The sequence below is a fragment of the Dermacentor albipictus genome, unplaced genomic scaffold, assembly GCF_038994185.2.
Source record: "Dermacentor albipictus isolate Rhodes 1998 colony unplaced genomic scaffold, USDA_Dalb.pri_finalv2 scaffold_46, whole genome shotgun sequence".
NCBI lineage: Eukaryota > Metazoa > Arthropoda > Arachnida > Ixodida > Ixodidae > Dermacentor > Dermacentor albipictus.
The window spans coordinates 640,149-657,225 of record NW_027225600.1 but is presented as its reverse complement, the minus strand read 5'-3'; the positions used below and the strand labels follow the sequence as shown (position 1 = coordinate 657,225).

The 17,077-nt window shown below is 43.8% G+C and overlaps 1 protein-coding gene across 2 annotated transcripts in view; it reads left to right on the top strand.

The window, feature by feature from the left end:
* Positions 1-6,617: 6,617 nt before the first annotated feature.
* LOC135913909 (protein zer-1 homolog) overlaps positions 6,618-17,077 on the top strand; it is a 201,627-nt gene continuing 191,167 nt past the window's right edge. For both annotated transcript variants that reach the window (XM_065446597.1, XM_065446596.1), the window contains exon 1: positions 6,618-6,911. The gene's annotated coding sequence lies outside the window, so the exon portion shown is untranslated. The remainder of the gene's footprint in view (positions 6,912-17,077) is intronic.

The window sequence follows — 17,077 nt, the reverse complement described above, 5'->3', positions numbered from 1 at the left end:
AACAAATTACGAGACAAATGTATTAGCCAGGCTTAAATTGTGACCCTTGTGACCAAGAAATGCAATTATCTAGATGTGTGTCCTGAGTGAAATGAATTATTGTTACGTTTTTATTTTTGTACATGTCTACCATTCTCTAACATTGTTTTGTGATCACGTGGCTTTGTGAATCTACTTTTGCAGTTTATTTTTCTCGTTGTGTATACTGTTGCTTCAGGACATATGTATATCTATGTATATATTAGCATTTTCCTTAAACAAATATTTTTCTTGTGTATACAGTGCCAAGTCTTTACTTTCTTCACCTCTCTTCTTTTGTCTGAGTTACATCGTGCTGCCAAGCAAGACATCGCTATAAATCTACACCCCCTTGCCCATCTTTCAGTTATCCTGCACTGTGTGTAATTCATTACTGACCTTTATATATTCCATGTATCTTGCAAATTGCTTCTGAAAATTTTACGCAAGAAAAGCTTTAGGTCCGTGAATGAAACGTGAGCTCCACTTTCAGGGCCTCTATAAGTGATGGATGCTTCTTCCTAATCTGTGAGCCAGAGATGTATCCTAGGCAGCCTCTACAGGGGGCCCAAGTCAAAATTTGCGAAAGAGAAGGGGGACCTCACTGCACACTATGAGCGCTAAAATTCCAGCATTCTCAGGGGAAGCCTGGGCTCTCAGGACTCGTACTCTGCCGGTGCTGCAAGCTCATTTCATTCTAAGCCACGGCGATCAGGCACCATATGCAATTAGGCCATGCACAGATACTTGTGTAATTAGCTTAGGACCACGTTTTTGTGGTTTTTATATGTTTTTATTACTTTCACTGTGCTAAGGCAGTCAATGTGTAGTAATATAGCTTTATGAATGCTTGTGCCTATAATATGGGGAAAATAACTGTTAGTGCTTTGCTTGTAAGGATGCTTGTTTGCAGATTAACAGCCTCACATGCAATAAAAGAAGGTCCCAGTGCTACAAACAATACTCTTGCTTGTGATTTTTAAGCATCAGTGATGAACTCTGAGCATGTATACTTCTATTTCAGTTATAAGTATTGCAGTTGCATTTATGCACACCTAGCACATGCTTGGAAGCTTAAGGAATGAGATGTCGCACTCTTTGCATTGTTACTGTTAAGGTGGCAAATGCTTAGCATGGGTCATTAAACGATTTCCAAGGATCGATCTGTCCAAGATCTGGCAACAATGCTCTTAACATGCATTGTGAATGGCAGTCTGCATGTTGGCCATGTAAATAGCTCAGAGTATTTGACATGCCATATACTACAGTGTGGCAACAGTGTTCAGAATCTGAGTGAATGTTAGCATGAGGCTACTAAGTGGCGCACTTGACTCGGGATGCAGAGGTTGAGGGAGTAGAAGGGAGGTGGGGCGGGGTCGGGGCTTTGCCAGCCACATACAGACATCTTGGGGAAGGGGGGATGTGTCCTTCGTGCCCCCCCCCCCCCCCTCTGTATATGCCACTGGCGTTGCTACAGGAGTTGAGCACTTGGGGCACATTTCTTAGTCAGCTTTAGGTGATCCCTAAGCCCAAGCGATGGATTGTCTAAGGGCTGCTCCAGGACAAAATCTCTGAAGAGATATCTCCTGTGTCCGGGTAAGGTCACAGGCAAGGAGCAGACTTATCGGGGAAGTAAGGCACATATATACGTGTCCCTCCAGAGGCAAGATTCCAGTGCGTGGTGAAGAGCATGGGGATTACAGTTAGGTTAGGTGGAGGAATACAGTTAGGTGTCACAAATGAGGCAGTTGATTGAGCCAATTGGTCTGCCCAAATGGTTGAACTAATTCCATCTGTGCCCTTGTACTCAGTGCACCTCAATACTGAGATGTAAGGAAGTGTAGAGTCTGAATTTATTGACAGATTTGTAGCATTCTTAACTGTAACTTGTTTGAGCTGCTTCACTGCAGTAAGTGACTGAATCTTTTATCGTAAGTGATAGAGAGGGACTTGCACTATTATGATGTGGGGTGCTAGATTGACTAGATGGCATCATGAGAGGCTTTCAATGCAATTCAAGTAGTATGGTGAGTTGGGCGTTTCTGCCTTGTACGTGACGAAAAAACCAATAGCGGGGTGAGATGGGCTCACATAGTTTTGTTATGCTCAGCATGTCACAGATGCTTATTTGTAAGCCTCACAAGATTCCATAGCACCATGTTGTGTAACAAGATTTTATTTTATCTGGAAATATGTCGTTAGAAAGAACCTGATGGGCTCAGTGTATACCGATTGTCATTGATCGTCAACTTGCCCTCCCTAAAGCCGCATTGATACGGCTTATTTAGCTTTCTAGAAAGTGTAGGAGATGATGCGATCTATCATTTTGCATAGACAGCTACAGTAAGTATCACAGACCTGTTGCTAGCTGCCATAGATGGATCCTAATCTTGCTCCATGAGAAGAGGAATTACAATGGCTTTCTTTTTATGCAGAACAAAGATGCCTGAAATGACAGATTTTGTTTTATAATTTAAAGAATCATTAGTGTTTCAGGATGCAAGTGTTTTAATATCTTGTGTATCTACAATTCCATCAAGTGCCAGGGGCAGACTTATTACAGAAATTTAAGGAGGCTTTAAGCTCAGAATGATAATAGCTATAATGTGGAGCATATTTGAAGTTTACTTGTTTTCGTTCAGCAATTTCACATAAAAGAATCTTAATAATATGCATCGCTATAGGAAATAGGTTCAAAATGTGAAGCTCCCACCCTCCCCAGGTGCATTCTTTGCCTGACCTCGTAATGTGTTCCCTTAATTGATAATTGGCCAATGGCAATTGCATGGGTTTGCTTCTGTTTAAGCCTTCCAAACTCAACAAGCAATTCCACGACTGGGTCACCGTACGTACCTTTCATTATACATTATCTTGAATACATATTCAAGGTCTTCGGGACCGGCCCAGTTTACTATTACTCTTTCAAGGATCCGCTCAACTTACTCGAGGATAAGCACGAGGACGCGGCTAATCCCGGGAACGCAAGAAAAGAAAGCTTCTGTTTATAATCGAGCACAATTGAGGCGGCCACATCGGTTTCTCCGCGATCCGCGTCAGTAATATTTGCGCAGCTATGATGACATTAAGACGCACGGCGCTGCAGGAAAAGGGGTGTCAAAACTGGTTCACTGGTTGCTTCGATCTCGAAAACGAATCGTAGTGACCGACTTTTGTGGTAGACAGCTAGCAAAGAACTCGTATGGGCCCGACCCTTTGAGGAAACGTTCGAGTGACAGTGCGAAGACTGCAGTTTCACGCATCTGTCACACTGTATATAAATCCATATTGCGGCGTTCGGAGATTGCTGTAAACACAGCGTGTGGCGACGTAAACGTGGGCATGTACGCTTGCAGCGCTTGTCGTCTGCTGCTCCAGAGAGGAAGCGGGGGAGAAGCGTGCGTGTGCTTGTGGCCCCACCACATTCCTCGGGCTCTCGGGTGACGCACGAGACGCTCAAAAAAATTGCTTTCCATCTCTGCAGGCACCTGATAGATAGCATAATATTTTTCTGCCTTGTAATATTGAACGCTGACTATTATTATAGCGAAACGCATGACAGTATAGTTGAAATAATTTTGCGTTGATGTCTTTAATCAAAATGTGTACACTAATGAACGCATAAGACAATTTTCTTTCATATATTTGCAATTTAAACGCATTGTTTAGTAAGATTTGATATATTTCAATTGTTTTTAGTTTAATTTAATAAAGTGACGTCACTTCCGTGCGTTGCAGGAGTCGATTGTGCGTGGAGTCGTCTGGGGAGCACCGCGTTACACGAGTCGCTGCCTCTCTTGTTTACATCTTTCGCGAAACCACGCCGGGCTGCGCGTGGTTTCGCGCAACATCCGGCAGAGCACGGTGCAGGGGCTCTATTCTGGACACGCATGGCGGCTGTACGGCCGCCATTATCCGCCATGTTTACTCTCTGATTGGCTGTCGAGAGGTCACGTGTTTTAAAATTTGTGCCGGGAAGCGGAAGTATTGCAAAATGCAATTTTGCGTTTTCATCAAGATGACGAAACGTGACGTGGAGCTGCAAATTTTATGGACTAATACATTTTTGTGGTCCTTGGCAGATATATTGTGATGTTAGCGCTTCAAAAAGAATGTGAGCGGTAGCGTGCAGAATATGTGGTGGCGATCCAAGATATGTGCCATGCCAGCTCGCTGATTGGCTGAAGGAATATCTCGTGAGGAGCGTCACAGGAAGGGCTGTTTCGTAATCGTCATTTTGACGATGCGTGACGTTGCGCTGGGCCGCCATTGCTGAGATTTTCCGCCATAATTTTTACTGCGACGAGCCGCGCGAATTATGCTAATGGGCAGCCATATGCAATGGCAGCCGAGAGGAATGCGTATCGCCACATTTTCCCCGTCGTTTGGCGCCACGAAAATCTTTTGTTCATAACGCGTGCTCATAGTATTCGCATCGCTCTCGGGTGGTGTTGGCATTTGTGTTTGGGGCCATCGTTTTTTAAAAGAACGCGTTTATACGAAATAATATTGGTTGAATATAGCAAACTTTCAGCAATGTTGTCCACTTTTCACTGCTGCATCTGCATTGTAATCGAGATTAATGCCTTTTCGCACAATCAGACGTTATGACAACGGCCTCTTTCTAATTTTTAAAAAGAAATGTACGCAAGGCGGCGCCTTGAAGTTTCCTCCCGCGGTGCGAGAAACCAGCGAAATGAACAAGAGATGGCAGCGCCGGCGCTTGCGTCGCTCTAGTGGATATCTCTGGCGCGCGCAACGCTATCGGTGATATTCGGCCGTTTCTTAGCCAGCTGAGTCGGGCTGAGTCACTTGCGTTTCACGAAATAGCGATAACGTGGCCTAGAACGTGCGCGCATCACCACTGGTAGGTCGCGTGTGTTGTCTCAAGAAAGAAAACAAGCGCGTTGGCGCCAACATGCGATGACTCATTCCATTTTCCAGGGACACGCATCCTAGCTATTGAAGCAGACGACGGCTTGTACGCAGCAGACGACGGAAGCGAGAAGCGTTTTCGACGGAATAATCATACGCTTTGAGATAGCTGCTTTATTTTTACTGCGGAGGAAAACTGTTTTGCTTTACCGATAACGCTACATTCAGTGTCTTCATTTCAGTTTCTTAGGCGAAACGTCAAGTTGGCGTCACGTTATGTAAGCAAAACTGGGCCACCAGCGCCATTTTGTTTGCGTCGCGCCTACGTCACGCACCGAAGAAAATGGCGGAATGTCCAGAATAGCGCCCCAGGTAACACAGCGCAACAAGACACGGTGACTAACGCAAATCCGCCCACACAGCGCCTTTGCCACGGCACGAAACCTACCAGAGCAACACGTGTGAGCGCTCAAAATCAAAACAACGCCGCCATTGTGGCCCAAAAGGCGTGGCCATACAACAAAAAAATAAAAAAGCAGCAAAAAAATGAGAACCTACTACGTCATTTCTGCCATACTTTTCTCCTAGCGCGCGGAGGGGGTAGGGCCTCTCCTTAGTTTCCTTCCTCCGTGACAGAACGATTACCACTCATTTGAACTCTTAAAAGTTGTCCGTGAATGCGTCGCGAGTTCAAAAAGTGAATTACGCACACAGCTTCACTGCGTACGTATCTTAGGCACCACCGTTATGCTGCCGCCGTACCACGCAGAAAAGTTAGCTTTACAGTTTGAAAATAGTTCCGTGACACGATTTTTAAGGCCTGCAGAGCTGCACGTTTTAAAGCACTGGGATCGCTTAATTTTTTGCAAGCTTTCTACTGAGCTAGACATCCGACGATATTAAAAACAAGATATGCTCACCTTCCCTTGAAACAGAATCGATCAGCCTATTGCACTTATCGGGCGGAGGACTTACTCGTGAATACTTTTACTATACTTTTACCAGATCATCTTCCTTTCACTACGGCACACAGCAGTAAATCCTAATGTCATCTACGACATTAGGCTGTCTGTAATCAACTAAAAAAAAGCTAGATTATCCTATGAATCTTCTTAAACAATTTTTCCAGTCTCTTAAGGAGGCTAGGAAAGGGAAATTTGCGCCGTCGATCTAGCATTGCAGCAGCCACCTATGCCCGTTGTTTACATTTCTTGCACCACTCATCCTCTTCTAGTTTCACTGTTCAAACGCAAAGCATTCGCAAATATGTCTTCTTTTGTATATTTGTGAATTTATTCATTTACCGCCAATACAAGCGCTTTGTGCCTGTCGAAATGGCAAGACAAGCGCTGAACAGATCGCAGAAGCAGACGACAGCGAACAGGTTATAACCAGCGCCATTTTGCTCGTATGTTCTTTCCCTAGCGGCAAAAGGGGCGAACTAGACCAGCCGTGCTGGAGGAGGGAGATCTGTGCAGCTAGGTCTGGAGTTCAGTAGGTCGTGATCGAGACGCAAGTCCAACTCCGTGACGGTCGTCTGCTACTTGACACGAAAGTTCTTTTTCAGAACGTAAAACCTGATATAACTTTCGACTTCATAGCTGCTGGACACTTGAGGCGACATAAAATTTGGCTTGCAAAGGTTCATAAGCACTGAAATCTGCAAATGCCAGCTTGGCGCTTTCTTTAACGCGGCAGATCATAGCGCGGCTGGCCACACTGGTGTTGTGGTTAGTGGTGGTGGTGGAGCCCTGTGGTGGAGCTAGCCAGCTGCGACTGAAAGCAGTGGAGGATCTCGCGACGCTAGCGAACATCGACAAAGAAGAGACAGTTTCGTGGCTCGTGCTGGGCTGCAGCGCCGAATACCAGCCAGGACCTCGCAGTATTATTCGCATGGCGTCTGGCAGGTGCTGAGCGTCGCTGACGAGGTCCGAGAGGCATCAGCGCAGTCGTCTGGACACCCCCTGCCTCTCATCGAAAGTCGAGATCTGCAGGCATCCTCCGCATTCGCACCAGCTGGGGTATTGCGCTTTGCAGTCGCTTTCTCGCTGTCAAAACTTCGTATATTTTGGCGCTGAGGATCAGAGAAGCTGATGCGTGATCACCGCGCGCCCTTATAACCTGTTTGTCAGAGCGTCTGTTAATGGGTAGTAGGGTTGGGCGAACGGAACAGGGAGCGCATTAGGGATCAGTCTAATACGGCCTTTTTCTAAGTTCGCGTGCTTTCTGCTGCGAGGTTCCAGAGTCCCGGCGTTTGTTGCAGAGGCCGCGTTCGAATCATCCTTAGTGTTCCGGTCATGCACTTAACTAGTGCGCTTGGTTGCTAACGTACGGCTCTCGCTGCAACCCAAAATGATATATGTGAGATTAATTATATCGGCTGGTTGTTGCGCGAATTGGAAAACTGGTGCACTGCGTTTGATTAGACTGCAGTGTGCCAAATATTAACTGGCCGTTTGCATCTAGCCGTCGAGCTCTGTTGTAGTACTTACCAACATGCTAAAGGTGCTATTGGGTTTATTCGGTTGACCTTTACAGCAGAAAAGCTGATTCCCGCCTAGAATTTTTTGAACGTCACTGCAGAGCATTGGCTTCCAACTGAGACCAACTTACACACTGTCGGTCCCGGTTTGAACCAGCTGCAAATCAAGTGCACATTGTCACCTCTGGCAGGCGTCTTATGCCGGTGTCACCCGGTCACTCTCAATAGCGATCGCGTACGTTTAGCATTGAGCCCAATCCAGATCAAATGGTGCTACACGGTCACTTTCGATCGCAATCTTGTACGATCTGGATCACACTCGTCGTGGTTGCTCAGTGGCTATGGTGTTGGGCTGCTGAGCACGAAGTCGCGGGATCGAATCCCGGCCACGGCGGCCGCATTTCGATGGAGGCGAAAGCACCCGTGTGCTTAGATTTAGGTGCATGTTAAAGAACTCCAGGTTGTCAAGGTCAAAATTTCCGGAGGCCTCCACTACGGCGTGCCTCATAATCAGAAAGTGGTTTTGGCACGTAATGCCTCATAATTTTTTTTTTTTTTTTTTTTACGATCTAGATCCAGACACTCGCGATACTTGATCGCGATTGTCTTGATCGTGAACGTAGGCTGATGACCATGTAATTCTGAGAGTTGCAGACGATAATATCCTTACCCACAATGACAAATGAAATATTTTCTTGAAAAGATAAGTGTGTAGGGGAGGTGTGTGTGTTTTAAAACAAAATTATGTACAAATTTGACAAGTGCTTCGAAATTTATGGTTAAAAAGTTAATTGGTCTGATTTGTCTAATTGATAGATTGGGTCATTTTCAAATGTACGTGTCTGTCATAAAAGCAACCTAGGGGAAATAATCTCATCTTTCCTATTCCTAAGACATTTTTTCTTTGCATTTTGTGAAACACCCTGAATATAAAAAGGAGGCCAAGTTGTAGAAAAAGCAGGTTTATATCCTTAAAACATTGATTTATCATCATTTTAGAGTGAGAAGAATTTGGGGGATCACTTGATTGGGCCACAGGTAATACCCAAGCCAGACGGACAGATTTAGTGACACTTCGACCGAGTGCACATTGCCTCACCAAGTGTCACTTCAATGGCATTATGGCGGCGTGGCTAAAGGGCAAAACGAAGTGTTATTAGGGATTGATGACAATGGCGATTTAGAATTGTAGAGCCATTGGTAGAACTTGATATTATTGACATCATTTTGAGTTTTAAAAGCGGTTTAGAAGCCAAAAGCCTAATGAAAGAAAAAAGGGTGCACGGCACGCTGTATCCTAAGTGTCATTGCCTGCCAAGGGTGAATGGGAGACAAAACTAATGAGACACATGGTGATGGCACCGGTGTGCTTGCTGAACATACTTGGAGCAGAAACGCAAGGAGAGAATTCTGCGTCCAGGTGAAATGCCGGGATGGGTGGGAATGGTTTAAACGAAAGGGCAGTTAATTTAGAGGCTTACTGACATCGTCAAGCGTTCGTACGAAGCAAAACCGGCTTCCCTCTAGCAGAGAGCATGGACGCTCCTACGCCGTGACGAAGTGTAACCCACGTGATGCAAGCTGGGTGCAATCGTCATAAGCCAAGGCAAGACATCATCGCATCCAAGCAAAGGCACTTCATTGCAGCCAAGTGAGCTTGGTGAACGCAGTAGCTGGCAAGTGCACTCCGTAGCAAGTGTCACTAGACCTTTCCGTCTTGACAGCCTGCGAGTGACACTAAATGTGAAGTGCACTCGCTCAAAGTGTCACTAAATTTGCTCATCTGACTGGGGTATAAGTCAGCAAGAAGTGACAGGTCACTGCAACATTAATGCTCTTGAACATTACAATGATAAAGCAAAGGAAGCGAATACAACTTAATGCTTGCAGAAAGTAAGGGTGGTTATGTGCTAACACAGAATGGAGATAGCTGTTCACATATGCTAGAGAAGTAGACTGTAACTGCACACTGGTGCCTCTAGTAGTTGTAATTGAACATGGAAAGCACTGTGAAGGTTGTTTGTAAAGGGGAGAATGTTGTAAAGGCTAACTGCAACATATTTTTTAAATTTTATTCATTCAAACATTTTTTTCAGTTTTATAATTTTTTTGTATGAAGAGCATTTAAATAGCACCTAAGCAGATAATGTGTGTACCTGCTGGTTAGTGGATAGACAATAATCCCAGACCATGCCTTCTGAGATATTCATCACTTTCTGGGTGCTGCCTAATCTGAGAGTCGCGCAGAGGAGCCAAGCTGGTTCTTAACATTCTGGGATTTGTGTCATTTCCAGCGAGTGACATGGTGCCATCTGTTGGTATCAAAACTGCCTATTTTTGCAAGCTTTTCATGACAAGAGTTACTCATACTATAAGCTAACATTTTGTACAGAGGCTTCTCCATATCCATCATCATCATCATCAGCCTGGTTACACCCACTGCAGGGCAAAGGCCTCTCCCATACATCTCCAAAAACCCCGGTCATGTACTAATTGTGGCCATGCCGTTCCTGCAAACTTCTTAATCTCATCCGCCCACCTAACTTTCTGCCACCCCCTGCTATGCTTCCCTTCCCTTGGAATCCAGTCCGTAACCCTTAATGACCATCGGTTATCTTCCCTCCTCATTACATGTCCTGCCCATGCCCATTTCTTTTTCTTGATTTCAACTAAGATGTCATTAACTCGCCTTTGTTCCCTCACCCAATCTGCTCTTTTCTTATCCCTTAACGTTACACCTATAATTCTTCTTTCCATGGCTCATTGCGTCGTCCTCAATTTGAGTAGAACCCTTTTCGTAAGCCTCCAGGTTTCTGCCCCGTAGGTAAATACTGGTAAGACACAGCTATCATACACTTTTCTCTTGAGGGATAATGGCAACCTGCTGTTCATGATCTGAGAATGCCTGCCAAACGCACCTCAGCCCATTCTTATTCTTCTGATTATTTCCGTCTCATGATCCAGATCTATGGTCACTAACTGCCCTAAGTAGATGTATTCCCTTACCACTTCCAGTGCCTCGCTACCTATTGTAAATTGCTGTTCTCTTCCAAGACTGTTGAACATTACTTTAGTTTTCTACAGAATAACTTTTAAACCCACTCTTCTGCTTTGCCTCTCCAGGTCAGTGAGCATGCATTGCAATTGGTCCCCTGAGTTACTAAGCAAGGCCATATCGTCAGCGAATCGCAAGTTACTAAGGTATTCTCCATTAACTTTTATCCCCGATTCTTCCTGATCCAGGTCTCTGAATACCTCCTGTACACGCTGTGAATAGCATTGGAGAGATCGTATCTCCCTGCCTTTCTTTATTGGGATTTTGTTGCTTTCTTTATGGAGGACTATGGTGGCTGTGGAGGCGCTATAGATATCTTTCAGTATTTTTACATACGGCTCGTCTACACCCCGATTCTGTAATGCCTCCATGACTGCTGAGGTTTCGACAGAATCAAACGCTTTCTCGTAATCAATGAAAGCTATATATAAGGGTTGGTTATATTCTGCACATTTCTCTATCACCTGATTGATTGTGTGAATATGGTCTATGGTTGAGTAGCTTTACGGAATCCTGCCTGGTCCTTTGCTTGACAGAAGTCTAAGGTATTCCTGATTCTATTTGCGATTCCCTTAGTAAATACTTTGTAGGCAACGGACAGTAAGCTGATCGGTCTATAATTTTTCAAGCCTTTGGCGTCCCCTTTCTTATGGATTAGGATTATGTTAGCGTTCTTCCAAGATTCCGGTACACTCGAGGTCATGAGGCATTGCGTATACAGGGTGGCCAGTTTCTCTAGAACAATCTGCCCACCATCCTTCAACAAATCTGCTGTTACCTGATCCTCCCCAGCTGCCTTCCCCCTTTGTATAGCTCCTAAGGCTTTTTTTACTTCTTCCGGCGTTACTCGTGGGATTTCAAATTCCTCTAGACTATTCTCTCTTTCATTATCGTCGTGGGTGCCACTGGTACTGTATAAATCTCTATAGAACTCCTCAACTCCTCAGCCATTTGAACGATCTCATATGTATTAGTAATGATATTGCCGGCTTTGTCTCTTAACGCATACATCTGATTCTTGCCTATTCCTAGTTTCTCCTTCACTGCTCTTAGGCTTCCTCCGTTCCTGAGAGCATGTTCAATTCTATCCATATTATACTTATGTCAGCTGTCTTACGCTTGTTGATTAACTTGGAAAGTTCTGCCAGTTCTATTCTAGCTGTAGGGTTAGAGGCTTTCATACATTGGCATTTCTTAATCAGATCTTTCGTCTACTGCGATAGCTTACCAGCATCCTGTCTAACGGAGTTACCACAGTCTTGTATTGCACACACCTTAATGATGCCCATAAGATTGTCGTTCATTGCTTCAACACTAAGGTCTTCTTTCAAGTTAAAGCCGAATACCTGTTCTGTAGCTTGATCCGGAATTCCTCTATTTTCCATGTTACCGCTAACTCATTGATCGGCCTCTTATGTACCAGTTTCTTCCGTTCCCTCTGCAAGTCTATGCTAATTCGAGTTCTTACCATCCTATGGTCACTGCAGCGCACCTGGTCGAGCACGTCTACATTTTGTATGATGCCAGGGTTAGCGTAGAGTATGAGGTCTATTTCATTTCTAGTCTCGCTGTTCGAGCTCCTCCACGTCCACTTTCGGCTATCTTGCTTGCGGAAGAAGGTATTCGTTATCTGCATATTATGCTGTTCCACAAGCTCTACTAATAACTCTCCCCTGCTATTCCTAGTGCCTATGCCATATTCCCCCACTGCCTTGTCTGCAGCCTGCTTCTTGCCTACCTTGGTATTGAAGTCGCCATTAGTATAGTGTATTTAGTTTTCACTCTACCCATCGCCGATTCCACGTCTTCATAGAAGCTTTCGACTTCCTGGTCTTCATGACTGGAAGTAGGGGCATAGACTTGTACCACCTTCAATTTGTACCCCTTATTAAGTTTCACAACAAGACCTGCTACCCTCTCGTTATTGCTATAGAATTCCTGTATGTTACCAGCTATTTCCTTATTAATCAGGAATCCGACTCCTAGTTCTCGTCTCTCAGCTAAGCCCCGGTAGCACAGTATGTGCCCGCCTTTTAGCACTGTATATGCTTCTTTTGTCCTCCTAACCTCACTGAGCCCTATTATATCCCATTTACTGCCCTCTAATTCCTCCAATAGCCCTGCTAGACTCGCCTCACTAGATAACGTTCTAGCATTGAACGTTGCCAGGTTCATATTCCTATGGCGGCCTGTCCGGAGCCAGAGATTCTTAGCACCCTCTGCTGCATCGCAGGTCTGACCGCCGCCGTGGTCAGTTGCTTCGCAGCTGCTGGGGACTGAGGGCCGGGGTTTGATTGTTGTGTTCATATAGGAGGTTGTGGCCAAGTACTGCACCAGGGTGGCCAATCCTGCTCTGTTGAGGGAGTGCGTTACCGGTTCTGGTCACTGGGATCAGGCCACACTCCAGGCCTGTTAATGCAGTTTTATCAACACGTGGATTTCTTTTTTTTTTTTTAAATCCGGTGGAAAATTGCTGGCACCGGGATTTGAACCACGGACCTCTTGCACGCGAGGCGGGTGTTCTACCTCTACGCCACCGCTGCACTTGATAGCTTGATAATAAGAGGAATAAAAGAAGACGGGAGAGAAACTGAAGATATTTTGATCAACAAAGGTGAATGATGTGTTTATTGGCATTTTGAAACTTAAAATAACTACAATTGGAAGAATATGTCACCTAGATAAAAAGACTGAAAGTAGAGACCGTGCCATCATATTAAGGGTGGCTGACTTTAGAGATAAATGAAAAAATTGTACGTCATTGTTCTATGCTTAAGGGAACGAATATAAGCGTCAGTGAGGACTATTCCAAAAGAATCGTCGAAATACGAAAATGTCTGTGGGCTTCACAGGAGGAAAGGCCAAAGGGAGCCAAGGTTAAGCTTGTACATGACAAAATCAAAGTCAACAATGTTCTTTATGCATGGAATGAACTCATGAAAGAGTGATACGAGTGTCATGTGCTCTCATATAATGACTCTGCATAAATTTGGGAAAGCGAAAGCTTTAAGATATTGAATGTGAATGTAAGAAGCACGCTAAATAAGGTTGAATATATCAAAGCAATGATTCTAGAACATGAACCGGACATTATAATGATTACTGAGACATGGCTTCATGAAGACATATTAGATAGTGAAGTAACACCTAATTCTTATCTAATGGTTAGGAAAGACCAGTATAGTAGAGGTGGCTGGGTTGTGTTATTGATTCGGGGTAATATCTATTTTACTATACTCCATGTTCCAGTTGACATTGAGGCTGTACGGGTTAAAATAATTTTAAATAGCCACGCCGTCGACATTGGTGGTGTATCATCATCATCATCAGCCTATTTTATGTCAACTGCAGGACGAAGGCCTCCCCCTGCGATCTCCAATTACCCCTGTCCTGCGCCAACCGATTCCAACTAGCACCCGCAAATTTCCTAATTTTGTCACATCATCTAGTCTTCTGCCATCCTCTACTGCGCTTCCTTTTGACCTACATGACCTGCCCAGTGCCATTTTTTTTCTCCTAATGTCTATTAGAATATTGTCTATACCTGTTTGCTCTCTGATCCAAACTGCTCTCTTTCTGTATCTTAACATTATGCTTAGCAATCTTCGTTCTATTGCTCTTCGACAAAGAAGCTTGAGAACAAGTTAAGGACCGCGCAGTCTCCAAGTCTCTGCCCCATATGTCAGCACTGGTAAAATGCACTGATTGTATACCTTCCTTTTCAATGACGACGGTAAGCTCCCAGTCCACTCACAATGTCTGCCGTATGTGATCCAACCCATTCTTGTTCTGTGAATTTCCTTCTCATGGGCAGGGTTCCCTGTGACTACATAGTTGACCAAGGTAAACGTATGCTTCACAGACTCTAGAGGCTGACTTGAAGTCTTGAACTTTTGTTCCATTGCCCAATTATTTATCATTATCTTTGTCTTCTGCATATTAATCTTCAACCCCACTCTTGCACTCCCCTGTTAATGACCTCAATCATTTGTTGTAACTTGTCCGCAGTATTGCTGAACAGGACAACATCATCTGCAAATCCAGGGTTGCTGAGGTATTCGCCGTCGATCCTTACTCCTAAACCTCCCCAGTTTAATAGCTTGAACACTTCCTCCAAGCACGCAGTGAATAACATTGGAGAGATTGTGTTTCCCTGTCTGACCCCTTTCTTTATAAGTATCCTCCAGCTTTTCTTGTGTAGAATTAAGGTAGCTGTGGAACCTCTGTAGATATTTTCCAAGGTATTCACGTAAGCATTCTGTACTCCTTGATTACATAATGCCTCTATGAATGCTGGTATCTCTGCTGAATCAAATGCTTTTTCGTAATCTATGAAAGCCATATAGAGAGGTTTGTTGTACTCTGCAGATTTCTCGATAACCTGATTAATGACATGGATGTGGTCCATTGTAGAGTATCCCTTCCTGAAGCCAGCTTGTTCCCTTGGTTGACTAACTTCCAGTGTTTACCTTATTCTGTTGGAGATTATTTTGGTAAATATTTTGTATAACACTGGGAGTAAGCTAATGGGTCTATAATTTTTCAGTTCTTTAACGTCACCCATTTTGTAGATTAGTATAATGTTTGCATTCTTCCAGTTTTCTGGGACCCTTGCAGTCGATAGACACTTTGTATAGAGAGCTGCCAATTTTCCTAGCAGTATGTCTCCTCCATCTTTAATTAAATCGACTGTTATTCCATCTTCTCCTGCCGCTTTTCCTTGTTTCATGTCTTGCAAGGCCCTTCTAACCTCATTGCTATAGTTATAGAAGGAGTCTCTGCAACCTGTGGCTCCTCTGGGTACTGTACCAGTCAGTATAGAATTCTTCCGCTGCTTTTACTATATCTTCTTGATTGCTGAGGATATTACCCTGCTTATCTTTCAGTGCATACATCTTGGTTTGTCCTATGCCAAGTTTCCTTCTCACTGGTTTCAGACTGTCCATTTTTTACGGCTTCTTCAGTCTTTCTCACGTTGTAATTTCGAATATCACTTATTTTCGCTTTGTTGATCACTTTTGACAGTTCCGCGAATTCTATCTTATCTCTTGAGTTGGACACTTTCATTCTTTGTCGTTTCTTTATTAGGTCCTTTGCTACTTGGGAGAGCTTGTCTACTGTTTGCCTTGGTGCCTTGCCTCCCACTTCAATTGCTGCTTCTGAAGCCAGACTTGTTACGGTTTCATTCATTACCTCTATGTCATCATCATCATCTCTCTGATCTAAGGCTGCATATTTAGTTTATATATAGGCCACCAAATTTACCAGTCCAAGTACTTTTAAGTCTCTGACGCTTTATGGATTGCAATATGCAACATGGTGATAATATACTTTTGGGGGACTTCAACCTACCTGGAATAAACTTGAATGATTACTCTCCTGGAGCAACAGAAATTCCAAGTTGTGAACAACTACTAGAACTTGCTTTTTGCTTTGGTTTAATCCAGGTGGTGAGCGACTATACAAGAATCAGTGCACATACTTTGTCTATCCTCGACCTTGTTTTTGTGTCTAATCAAATGTCTTTTCTAATTGATTGTAAAACGAATGATGGTATCTCAGACCATAATCTAGTAGCGCTCTCTTTGTGCCTTTCTCCTAGCACCATGTGCCTTCCCCTCATAAATGTTGTTTTAAACTATGCTGGCACTGATGATGTTGGGATACTAGAAGATTGTTACAAGACTCCTATGAGAGATTCTCTGAATTTTATCAGCATAACTAGAACCCAGATTATCTCTGGTAGTACTATTTTAATTTGGTCATGTCTTGTATACAACAGTATGTACCTAAACATATTAAGAAAACTAGTAATAGAAATCCCTAGATAACTAGAAAAATAATGCACACAAAAAGACAGCTAAAATGGAAACACAAGAACTGTAAGAATAATCCTAACACTCGGCTTCGATCCACTACTGGATGTCTCAGCAAGGAACACAAGCAACTTGTGAAGGCATCCAAACAAAAGTTATTCGGCATCACAATCCCGAGAGTTCTGAGAGAAGCAACTGACAAATTTTGGAGATATATAAGCTCATCGTCGAATGCTCACTCAGCGGCACATTCAATGAAGTATCCAGCCACTGAGAGTTTTAACAGATACTTTGCTCCTGTGTTCACAGAAGATAAGGATATTATGCTGAGCATTGAGTCTCCATCTGACAGGCTACCTATTATAGACGTCGAAATGTCTGAACAAGGTGTGCTCAACCTCTTGCTAAATTTGAACCTAAAGAAAAGCCCTGGACCCGATGGCATCCCAAATAAGTTTCTGCACTGGTACGCCGAATGGAATTCAAAATATCTCGCATAAATTTTTTGGTCTTCGCTTCATAGTGGTTCTTTCCCCAAGGTTTGGAAGTAAGCTAAAGTGGTTTCCATACTGAAAAGTGGCAGTCCAGACAATTTATCAAATTATTGCCCTGTCTCGATTACGAATACTTGCTCAAAGCTGCTTGAGCATGTTCTAATTAAACATCTTATAAGTTATACAAATGAGCACAATTCATTATCTGAGTGTCAACACTGCTTTCTACAAGGCCTGTCTATTACATCTCAGCTCATTGAATTAGTATACCATCTTTCGGAAACCATTAGCTTTCACGGACAGAGAGATATTATCTTCATAGATTTCTCAAAGGCATTCA